This window comes from Mustela erminea, chromosome 13 (genome assembly GCF_009829155.1).
Source record: "Mustela erminea isolate mMusErm1 chromosome 13, mMusErm1.Pri, whole genome shotgun sequence".
NCBI lineage: Eukaryota > Metazoa > Chordata > Mammalia > Carnivora > Mustelidae > Mustela > Mustela erminea.
Genome location: NC_045626.1, coordinates 52,980,923 through 52,992,950, shown reverse-complemented (window position 1 = coordinate 52,992,950; position 12,028 = coordinate 52,980,923). Strand labels below are relative to the sequence as shown.

The window sequence follows — 12,028 nt, the reverse complement described above, 5'->3', positions numbered from 1 at the left end:
TTCTGTGCCATTCAACGCAGCCACAGCCTGGGGACTTTGCTCCCGGCCAGCTACCGGGCGGGGCTCCGGGAACGCCGAGGTGAACTCAGTGTACCCGCTGCCTTCCAAGAGCCTGGCTCATAGGGAAGGTGGGCATCACACCGACGCCTACTGCACAGCGGCAGAAGAAAAATCTAGTGTGCCTCGGACACCTTTGGGATACTGCTGGCCCCTTGAAAGCTTTCTCTCAGACTTCTACCAGCTCATTATTATTTGGAAATTAAATTCTAGTTCTAGGGTTTAATTTCATTCTGACTCTGTATGTGCAGGCTGCTTCCCCCTAGCTGCCTAGAACAAGCGTAATAGCCTACCTTTATTTTCTGAGAAAACAAAAGGGAGAGATTTCTTAGGCGAAGCAGATGTGTTCGGGTACATTGGGAAGACTTCGATGGAGACAGTAAAATATCGCTCCTGCTGAGGATCTAGGAGGGTGACAGTCAGGTGTCAGAGGCATCTGGGTCGGAGCCCTACCCGAGATGAATCGACCTCCTTGAACAGTCCAGGATCATGTCTCTAGCTGCGAACATGGCGGCCACTGTCCCTAGGCAACCAGCTCCCAAGTTCCTTCATGAGCTTTGGCATTTATGGTTTTTAGGAGACTGTAAAGCTTATTATTGATGAACAGCAGCCTGAACGGTAACTAGAAGTGTATCGGCCTTAAGTGTACCCATGACTGCCTCCCAGCAGAAGGGATCACTGGAGAGGAGGAAGATGGAAGCTTCGTTGGAGGTGATGCGTGAAAGGTGAAGGGGACACCATGCCGTTGCCGGAGCAACAGCATTTTGAAGGACGAGGAGGAATCACGTGGCCGTGAGGGGCATTCCCCCAGCAGAGGAAGTCATAAAGAATGGGGGGGGCGGGTGGGCAGCAGGTGGATGAGGAACCTGCAAGTGACCTAGTGGCTGTAGCCTGGGATTTGAGGTGAGAAGAGAAAGAGGTGAGGCGGGAGGGGAGCTGCAGCAAGGCCAGCAGGGACTGCACAGGCTGTGCAAGGAGCAGGGTTTTATTTTTAAGGAACTGGAGAGTATTGAGCAGGGAAGGGGTGTGATCAGATGAGAAGGTTAGAAAGTCGTGGAGTATCCACTCAGAACATTTATGGGACATGCAAGTGAGCCAGCAAGCTGATGGGGCTTTTTTCCTCCTTTTTTCTTATGCATTTAACATTTAACTCGGTGCCTGGCATTGGGCTAGGTGCTGAGCAATCGAGTCCCTGAAGGAGCTCACATTTGGAAGGAAGACATAATAGTGTGCAGCTTAACTACTCTTCAGTGAGTTAAATGCTTAAAAAGTGTTACAAATGCTGTTCTTTCCAAAGGGCCATGAATGCCCAGATCCGGGGAACAGTGGTGGACGGGGGAGAGACAGCAAGGGATCCTGAGCGGGGATCCACGGCTTCAGTTGAAGAGTAACAAGGTCCTGTAAATTACCTGACACTGGTAAATTACCTCACACTTGCGGCCTCCCACAGGCAGGATGAACTATGGCACCCGTAAGGAATTGCCTCTCTATCTCCCTTTCTGGTTCTGTTATCCTGCAGAAGTGCAGAAGTAGATCCCCCCAGCTTGGCCCTCCACAACCCATGGAGCCATCCTTACACTGGGTTCCAACCCTGCGTGTGGAGGTCATGCTTGTGCTTAGAAACGTTTTTCTCCCCCATTTATTTTTTCAGGTTTTTTTCCGCCTACATTCAGGGACCCCGAATAATTCTCGGAGTCTAAAAGTGAAAAAGAAATCTTGATAGGAAAGCTTAAGTTAAACAATTCTAAAGGGATTTCCTCATCCAAAGGACACAAAACGCTGATCATGTTTAAACCGAGATGTAGCTGGCAGTCACATGCCAAAGACCTTTGCAGGAGAACACTTGCACTTCATGAAGCCAATTTTTCCTTAAAGAGCATCTCAAAAGGAGAGAGAGGGAGAAAAAGAAAGAGAAAGAATAACACATTTCAAAGACCACACAACCGGGCACCTGGGTGGCTCAGTGGGTTAAAGTCTCTGCCTTTGGCTGAGGTCATGATCTCAGGGTCCTGAGATGGAGCCCAGCATCGGGCTCTCTGCTCAGCGGGGAGTCTGCTTCCCCTCCTTCTCTCTGCCTGCCTCTCTGCCTGCTTGTGATCTCTGTCTGTCAAATAAATAAATAAAATCTTAAAAAAAAAAAAAAAGACCACTCAACCAATAAGTGGGATCGTAAGGAAAGATGCCCATTTCTAGTCAAAGATGCTGAGAGCTAGATGGAAGATGGGCTGAAGCTCGAGGCGTCGGGAAGGACGTTTGCTGAAATCCGATCAAGCCTGGGCATCTTGTCGACAGAGAATAAGAAATAGGGCTGATGCATCCTGGCTTTGAATCCCACCTCCTAAGTAAGAATCCAAAAGTTTCCTTCAAATCTCAGGTGAACTGTTTCCCTACAGCCAACATTCCTTTAACATTCCCGCCCTGTTTGAAGCCACTTGTCCTCCATCTTACACCCTGAACTCACACTCACCACCGGTTGCTCTTGCCTGGATCTGCTCCACTGGGATTTTAGGCTGCCCATGTACTTTGGCTGGGAAATGACACTTACAACCCCAATTACGTGGAATTGTCTTGGTGCAGATTTGGGAAAAGGAAACAATAATGCTCAGTAGTCAGAAGAAATCTGCCATGGACAGTGGTCCCCATAGGAAGGGCAGACTGTTCAACGGATGCCCTCCCGGTGAAGTCTTTATTGTGGCTTCTCTCCCCACACGTCTTTATTTCATTGGCTTCAGGTCCTTACTTAGCGCTGTAGCAGAAGATGGTTCCCTGAATGGTGTGAATTACCCCACAGTCCATGCCAGCATTAGCAGATGGTGAGGAGAAGGGACTGTGGGGAAATTGAAAATGTCCAGGTTCAGTTCAGAGAGGTGGAGAGGTGAAAGAAAACAAAAAAGCGTTTTGTATGGAGGGGTTCCTAAATTCTTCTAGGTTTCTAGCATGTTCCCCTTTAAACAGCCTACCTAAATGTATAGCTGAGGCTATGAATACATGTCTATGTCCCTGAAATATGTCATTTCAATTATGGTTTTATTAGGTAATAGTAATAATAACAGGCGAATAATCCTATTTCAATTTGATGTCAGAATGCATGGTTTTTCTCCAGTGTCTTCTTTGTAATTTGGCTGATATTAACTGTTTGAAATGGAAGTACCTTCCTTTTGACCCCTCAGTAACAGCAAAGCAACAGAGCCGCTGCCGCACAGGTCAGTTGTGCTTGTGCACAGTTTAGGCAGTCATATGCCGCAGCCTTGCTGGTATCTCATCAAGAGGGTGAGTGACAAAGACAAACTTTGTCACTGATAGTGTAGCGGTGCCTAGGTCGAGCTCTGGGGTCAGACTTCCCAGATTAACTCTGAACAAATTGTTTAACCTCCCTCTGCCTTATTTTTCCTCCTCTGGGAAATGCAGATAAGAAGGACCTACGTCATAGGGCTGCCATGATAATTGGGTGGGAAAATACATATAAAACGCCAAGGATAGGGCCTGGCATGCAGACATATTTTACCTAATACTTGCTGAAATATACTAGCAGCTATACACTTTACAAAACTACCTCTTTGGGCACCCAGATGGCTCCATCAGTTAAGTGTCTGGCTCTTGAGTTCAGCTCAGGTAATGATCCCTGGGTGTGAGACGAAGCCCTACATCAGGCTCCACACTCAGCAGAGAGTGTGCTTAAGATGCTCTCCATCTGCCCCTCTCCCAACCTTGCTTACACGCTCTCTCTTAAAAAATTTTTTTTCCTAATTAAAAATAAAATAAACTACCTCTTAATAAATGAGTCAGTATTTTTTTTTATAATTTTCAATGTGTCTAAGTCAGCAAAGAATTTATAAAAGACTAGTTAACAAAAGACATTCTATATGCCATCACCTGGCCGATTATATGATACAGTCACCATCATTTTAGACATTATATATTGGTTTGCTGTGTCCCCACACAAGAATGTACTTGCCATGAAGGCATGGAATTTTTGAGTTGTATACCTGTCATTTGGTAGATACTCAGTAAATATTTGTTGGGAAAACAGGAATCCATAAATGTTAGCTCCCTTGTAGATAACTGGGAGGTGACAGTCTACCTTGGCTCACTGCTATTTTGAGGCTAAAAACACTATACACATTTTACATAAAGGCCTATGTGGTAGGAAGAAAAGCATAGGCATATCTACAATCTTCAGCTGAGCAGCATTTATAGGCCAACATCTTTGACGTGTACAATGTCAGAGTTATAAACAAGCTCTCAGGGTCACCTATGCATACCTAAGGACATGCATTCCCAGGAAGCACTCTGCTTGGCAGCTTATTAAACACTTAGGCTGGGGGTGTCTTCCTCTATCAAAAAGCTGGGTAGCTTAGTCAGTTAAGCATCTGCCTCTGGCTCAGGTCATAATCCCTGGAATCAAGTCCCATGTTCTGCCTCTCCTCCTGGTTCACGCTCTCTTTATCAATACCTCTCTCTCTTTCTCTCTGTCTCTCTCAAATAAATAAAGTTAAAAAAAAAAAAAAGGTGATGTGGCTAAGTATGGTGATATTATCTTTTGGGTTTTTTTTTTTTTCCATTTTTTCTTTTAACAGCTAAAATTTTTTTCAAAGGAAAGTCCAAAAGCTGTGGATTGGAGGGTGGTCCTTGCTGGGCTGCCTCCCAGCATTCTGAAGTTTCTTGGAGCTACTGATGGGGCAGGAAGAACATGTGCTTTAAGTCTTACAGACCCTTCAAATTCTAGCTTACCTGCTACACACTGTGCTCCTTGGGCAAGATATTCAACTTCTGTGGACCCTAGTTTCCTTATCTGTGCAAAGAGAAGAGAGCATGCCACACTTGCAAGGGTTCCAAAGAGTGTATATTGAGTTCCTGACCCATAATAGGCAAACCTTGTATTTCACTGGATTCAAAAATACCACTGAGCTAATGCCAGAGCCTAGCAAGAGCCCTAGAGACCACTGCAGAAAGAGAAAACATCCTTCCTTCGTGACATCAGTTTATTGGCAGCCAGGTTCCAACGAAAAAGCCTCCCTGTCTTCAGAGATGTGCCAAGAATTTGACCCGGAGTCATCTTTGGTTCTACAAATCATTGCCACCACTGCTTGAGAGACTCTAGTTGCTGAGAAGCCTTTAAGAGAGATGAATGGGCCGCAGGACAGATGCAACCTGTGAGCTGTGGATGAGACAGCAAAGCAGGCTTCCTTCAGCAAGCTCCATTTGGCACCACTCAGCTCCTTACCCAGTGCCTATGCTGAAGAGGCATTATTCCTGGGATAAAGATAGTCATATTATTTCTTCAAATTATCACATTTACTCCATGAAAATACCACGTTTCCCAGGCAGGAGACTTCCCATCCGTGTATTTATTTGGCTATATTCATCAAGTGTGTACTCTCTATCAGGGACCTTCCCAAGGGATGGTAAGATGAAAACAAGAGAGGCGGTCTCCTGGGACAGGGAGGCATGTGACACAATACATTACAGCAAGCCCTTCCAGTGCCCAGTGGGGTTACCAATAATGTGCCGCGAGAACACATAAGACGGTCGTTAACTCTTCCAACTGGGTTCCATAAAGGTTTCTCCCCAAAAGTGACAGCAGAGCTGGGGTGTGAAGGAAAGGTATGAGTTTAAACCTAATGGAGGGAAGGAAGAAGTACATTCTGGGAAGAATCATAAGCATGAGAAATAGACAGTCCAGTTCAGTAGTTCTCAAAATGTGGTTGTTGCGTCCGCATAACAATTGCCAGGGAATCTGTCAGCAATACAGATTACTGGGAATCACCCCAGAAACTCTGAAGACAGTATCCACGAGTCTGGGTCTTGGCAAGCCCTCCAGCTGATTCTTAGGCTCCCTCAGCTTGAAGAACCATTGTTACGGTCAAGTGATGGCATCCAGTAAAAGAAGAACTACATTAACAAAGTATTTATCTTTACATGATACAGAGCTATCTGGGTAGACATAGATTTTCCACCCCTACTCCAACTTTTCCACAAAGGATGAGTTAATAAGATTATGTAGCTCACGAAAGGACAAAAAGGATATAGCCAAGGGAAACATAGCAGAAGTAGAATAAAACCATTATCATTTTGTCATACATTTCCCAACAAATGTCCTAATACTCAAAGCAGGTGTGGAAACATGTTTGTCTTCCAAGGGTCACAGTACCTGCAAGATTAGACGGCAGCTGTTAAACACACAGCTTTGTGAATGTGAAGCCCGGAGAGGCGTCCCCGCCACAGCCCCTCATTCAGAAGCTTCATATCAAACGGAAGAAACTCAGACAGCAGCCTGAATATTGAGGCCATGCTCGCTATTCTCACATCTGGATAGTATCATCAAAGACAAAAGAGAGCGGAGGCAGAAGAGCCAGAGGGGAGATGAAATAGTCAGATTTGAACAACAACAACAACAAAAAACAGAGTAAGCATTATACATCACCCTGAGAACCTCATCTTGGAAGGAGGGGCTTCCCCAGACTACCTGAACCTCCTAAGCTGAGATGGCTTCACACTCCTTATGTCTAGCAACTTCTACATGTGTTTTTTTCCAAAAGCTTTTTCCTTGGTGCATTACAGGTGCAACACGTCTCACGCCATCTAGGGCTTGATTAGCATGTGACTTGTATTCTTTTCTGACTGTTCACGCTTACATCGTTTATCTCCTCAACTAGGTCAGAAATTAGAAGAAGGTCTCTCACTTCCATGCTTCCTTTAGCACAGGGAAGATTTTAAGAGGAGGCTGTCTTTGTAGCTCTTCTGGAAGGAGGAATGAGAATTGGCTCCATGAGCAGAGATGAGTGTTTGAGAGAACACAAGACACAAGGACACTGGAAAGCGAGGCATGTGGGAAAGTGTGTGTGGAGCCCAGGGCTGCTGGGTAAGGGGTTTGGGGGGGGGGTAGAAGACAAGGCCGTCTGGTAGTAAAAGTATAGATCATGAAAATCTCCCACTCTGGGTCATATGCAAAGGTTTAGATTATATTATAAAAGTGTAGGAAGTATGGAAAGAACGTAAAGTGAAAAATGGCCTGATCAGTTAACAAATCATACTGTTAGGATTATGCTACACGCTGCTGGGGCGCGGCGGGGGGGGGGGGGGGGGGGTGCAAGCTGTGCATGCGCATGCGCTAGAGGGGGTGGGAACAAAGTCATTGTGGCTTAGTGTTACCAGTAGAGTAGGTTTAAATTTTACTAGCTCTATTATCTCAGAAGACTTGTTTAATCTTCAATAGCCTGTCTTCTTATCCAGAGAATAATCTCTATCACATATTGTTTGAGGATGAACTGAGCTAACTCATTTAAAGTCCCCAACATGTGCCTGGAATACAGGAGCTCAAAAATGTTTCTAATGATTGTGGTTATTAGAGGCAGAAGGACCACTCCTTTTTTATTCACTTAGCATTTGTTGGTTACTGTCTTTGTTTTTCCAACCAAGTCCAGATGAGACAAGAGAAAGGGAGTCAAGGGCTTGGAAGAGCAGCAACAGAGGCAGGAGCCCTGCCATGTTCTTCCCATTCAGCTTTGAGATTGGAGGAGAGTTTGGACACTGGGAACTTGGCATAGCACCAGTCCCATCCCCAGTGACATTCAGCAGCCCCTGTATGGAAAAACAGAACAATGGTGGTGTCACACTGATGAGGGAGCAAGAGGCTGGCTGAAGACAAAGCAAAAGCTGGCGCCTTGCATCCCCCCCCTTCATCCGCTCCCCTCCATATGTGTGGCATTCCTCAGGACCCCTGACCGCCATAAAACAATAAATAGTTAACTTGCAGAGATCACAGTCCTGCAAGGTAGGAGTCTCCCTTGGTTTGCAAATATCCTTGAGATTTACAACAAAGAAGTTACCTTATCAATAGCCCAATCTCCAAAGACACAGAACTCAGTTCCTCAAGCCTAATGTTACCCTCCCCTCCATAAAAACCGAAGGAGGTGGAAGTAGAAGGAAAAGTAAATAAAGTTAAATTTCTTCTAAACCTAAATCTTATTAACAAGGATGCTTGATAGCAGGAATGGAACATTCCACCAGACTTCCAATTGTCTTTACTCGATAACAACTAAGCCTTCAATATCCTGATAGTATTCTTTGCCCCAATAGCCCTTCTGAACACCCCTTTGTCCTCACCTACCCAACCGTGGGGTATATAACATGCCCACCTTCACAACCCGGGGCAGCAGCATCTCTGCCTGCCCACGGGCCCTGTCCCCGTGCTTTAATAAACCACCATTTTGCACCAATGACGTCTTAAGAATTCTTTCTTTAGTCGTCGGCTCCGAACCTCCTCACCCCACCGAACCTGACTTAGGTTCTGGGACTTCATCAACACCTTGGTTTTATGTTGTTCAGAATAGATGAGGCAGAAAGAAGAATCGTAGAGCAAGGAGCGGAAGGTGCTTACAAAAGAACATTTGACGTGCTATGTCTCTCAGGCCAGTAAGGGAAGAAGTGAGACTCTGGGTGCTGACAGAAATAGAGAAATGGAAGTCGTTGAAGAGCCGGAGAACAGAAGAAACTATCCAAGAGCCATCAGAGAGCCACAGGGGAGAGAAGGGAAGGAGGAAACGTGAGACATAGGAGGTGGGGTTGGGAATAATAAGAACCCTTAATTCTTTTTATAGTGCCCAGGGCACTTCATGTAAACCACAGTTATTCAATAAATAGACATCGAATTAAATTCATATGCCTACATGTGATTTGACTCCATGCCTAGTACATTGAAAGAATATAGTCTGCAGTCTTAAAGGCTAACACCCTTACCTGTCAAAACTAAGAGATTTTCATCCAGGCACCGTGATTGTCGTCATGTTTTCTTCTCTGTCACAGCAACAGTGTTTCAGAAAGCTCTGTGGAGAAGGATTTGTTTGTTTAAAGTTTAAGATCGGGTGTAGAAATCCAGAGGGGAAGGAACAACTGGTTCTGAAATGAACAAATAATGATAATAAATGAAAAAGAGTCTTATTGCTATATATGTGAAGAGTAAGAATAAGGTCCTTTAAAAACTATGTGAACAGGGAAGCAGCAGGAGTTTTGAGAAATTTCTAATCTCATGCCCATCAACAGCAGCCATCACGGGGGCTGGCGGGGGCGGGGAGGGGCGGAGAATGGAGACCCACCTGCAGAAAACACTCCAGACACACGGCATTGACAATGGTTAGCTGCAGAGGCTGCCCATCTCCCCCTCTGGGTGCTGACCACCTCTCTCTTGTGCAGGCAGGAGCTGATGGTAGCACTGAAAGAAGGAAGGCGAGATCTGAATGCGTTTCCGTAGGCTGTTGAAGCCAATACGTACTTACAGTGGTCAAAGCCATTTAAAGATGCCCTAGCAGTTCTGAATGGGCCATTTCTGAGCCTCACATCTGGGGCCTGTGGGACACAGGACACTTCGGTGGTGCTTCTCTTATGCTTGCCGTTGGCCCAGCTGGGCGGGAGGGTCTCTTTCCTTGCATAAGGATGCTTTGGGGGGCCTGCCATGGTTCTACCACAGACCGCTGGGCCCTGGCCATTCTGGGCAGGAAGCTGGCCTGGGCTAGATGTGGAAGGTTGCTGGGCAGCTTCTCTGTTTCTTCCTTGGGGCTACGTGGATCTGCTTCTCTCTGCCTGTTTACTCCTCTCGCCTCCCCTTCCATGTTTCTTCTGCAGCGCCCTGGTCTCTGAGGCGCCACCATTTCAAATAGCACTTGACTTTCCCTCCTGAGGTGCCAACACTGGCCTTTCCTCTCCTCCACTTTGCAGATAAGCTCATGAGGGTTCAGTGACTCTAGGAACGTTTCCATTTAAATTTCCGGGAGCCAGCATCTGATTTAGTCAGGCAGGCCTATGCATGGACGGCCCTGAGTTGGGTCTTCAATCCCTTGCAATGAGCTCAGAGGAGGGAGTAATCGCCTTCAACATTCCTGGCCAGGACAGCAGCAGCAGAAGCTGCGGGCAGAGGGAAAAACTTCCCCAAAGCAGGTGTCAGCTGAAAAGGCTCCCATAGAAAGGATCAATGTAGGTCCTTTTGGCGCCTCAGTGCTCAGTAGATTTGTATAGCAAACTTGGGAAGAAAAGCAAGCAGCATATGAAAGAAGGAAATATATGACGGCGGGAACCCCTTTGATCCAGGTAAAAAAATATACATATAGTCTGGCTCTGAAGCAAGTTGTCTAGAATGTGCCAGAACATGTTCATGGGACTATTTAGCTGGCTATGAGAGATGTAGACAGAAATAACCCATTCTCATCAGGGGCGATTTCCGCTACTTCTTTTCAAGTTGTGCTGTGCTGTTTTGATTGTCACCGGCTTTGCATTTTCCCTTTCTCCACCATGGCTGACTTTATAGCCCATGGAAGAGTTTTATTCTGTCATCATTCCTGTTTCTCCTACGTAGATCAGCGGCTTGCATATCTTTCCCAGCATTGTTTTGTTTTGTTTTGTTTTGTTTTGTTTTGTTTTGAATAGACACTGATGGTCTTTGCTCTTTTCTGTGAAAATTTGGCAGACATGTGTTTTTGCCCATCAGACTGGGTCTCCCCCTGCCACCGTGCCTCCCTAAGAACTATTGGCCATGGCAGGTCAAGGCAAGCACGTTCTTCCCCAGGGGAATCCATCTGTAGGCATAGCTGAGGTGACCAGACCCTCTCCTAGAAATCCCAATGAGATCAGTTCCACAGAGAGCACATCTCCAAGGAGTCAGATAGTCACATAGAGTCAGAATTGTCACCTTCCAAAAATCACCAGTCCAAAATAATGCTGTGAGGTTTTTGTAATATACTGCCTCAATTATCTCCACAATGAAAATCCCCTCCTAAGTTCTATGAGATTTACTCAACTGGCAATAAGTGTATACCAATATTAATGAGGACTTATTGTTTCTCAATAAATATCACTGTCCACCTTTTTACGCTTAAAAGTCAAAATGAAACCCCTTTTTGAAAGCTTTATCTGAAGACAAGGGCAGTTGGAATTGTGCTACCTACTGGGACCAAACTGGAGGAGGTATGGGTTGTTGCTTTTGTGTTTTGTGTTTTGTATTTTTTTTTTGGTACAATATCATATCTTTTGAAAGGAAATGCTTGAAAGGGACTTATTTGTAGAAGCAGACTGACTGAAGGAGTTATTCACAAATAAAATCCAACTGCAGATGATTAGGATAGCAATAATGTTAATGAAAAGGCAGAATACATTCTGGGTATGTAATACGGCTTAGCAGTGTATTCTGAATAATGTAACTGGTGTGTTTCAGACTGTGTTTGTTTAAAGGTGCTCTAACGGTATTTGTATGACTTCAAATACAGAATACATGAAAATCGTTGAGTAGGGAAATCTGAAAAACTGAAAGAGAATGGCATTCAGCCATCTGAAAAGTGGGCCCTTAACTTTGGGCAACATTAACTCACACCCTGACTTCCTCTAGGTTTTCTGTTTACTTTTATCCTAAAATGGCATAGCTTTGTTTCTCAGTAGTATATTAGTGAGAATCGTTCCTCTGCTTTTTATTTAAAATCACAAGCCCATTAAACATTCATAAAGTTCTTCCTTCTTGATCCCCATAGAATTGGGTTTTATTACTGAGAGTAAAAAATTGCTGATAGAAAACCTGCATCCATTTGTTTATTTAAATTCAGTTATTTAACATATAATGCATCATTAGTTTCAGAAGTAGAGGTCAGTGATTCACCAGTCTTATATAACACCCTGTGCTCATTGCATCATGTGCCCGTCTTAATGTCCATCACCCAGTTACCCCATACCTCCACCCACCGCTCCTCCAGCAATCCTGTTTATTTCCTATGATTAAGACTCTTTTACGGTTTGTCTCCCTCTCTGATTTTGTCTTGTTTTATTTTTTCCTCTCTTCCCCTATGATCCTCTGTTTTGTTTCTTAAATCCCACATATGAGTGAGATCATATGATAACTGACTTTCTCTGATTGACTTATTTCTCCTCTTATAATGCCCTCTAGCCCCATCCATGCTGTTGCAAATGGCAAGATTTGAGGGGCTTCTTTGAT

The 12,028-nt window shown here is 44.9% G+C and overlaps 1 protein-coding gene and 1 long non-coding RNA gene across 5 annotated transcripts in view; one reads left to right on the top strand and one right to left on the bottom strand.

Moving 5' to 3' along the window:
- DLGAP1 (DLG associated protein 1) overlaps positions 1–12,028 on the top strand; it is an 876,459-nt gene that overhangs the window by 536,538 nt on the left and 327,893 nt on the right. The gene's annotated exons all lie outside the window — the stretch shown is intronic.
- LOC116572480 overlaps positions 1–12,028 on the bottom strand; it is a 333,614-nt gene that overhangs the window by 118,244 nt on the left and 203,342 nt on the right. The window contains exons 5-6 of the long non-coding RNA XR_004278355.1: positions 9,153–9,268; positions 8,797–8,955 (exon numbers count right to left, since the gene is read on the bottom strand). This is a non-coding gene — a long non-coding RNA (uncharacterized LOC116572480). The remainder of the gene's footprint in view (positions 1–8,796; positions 8,956–9,152; positions 9,269–12,028) is intronic.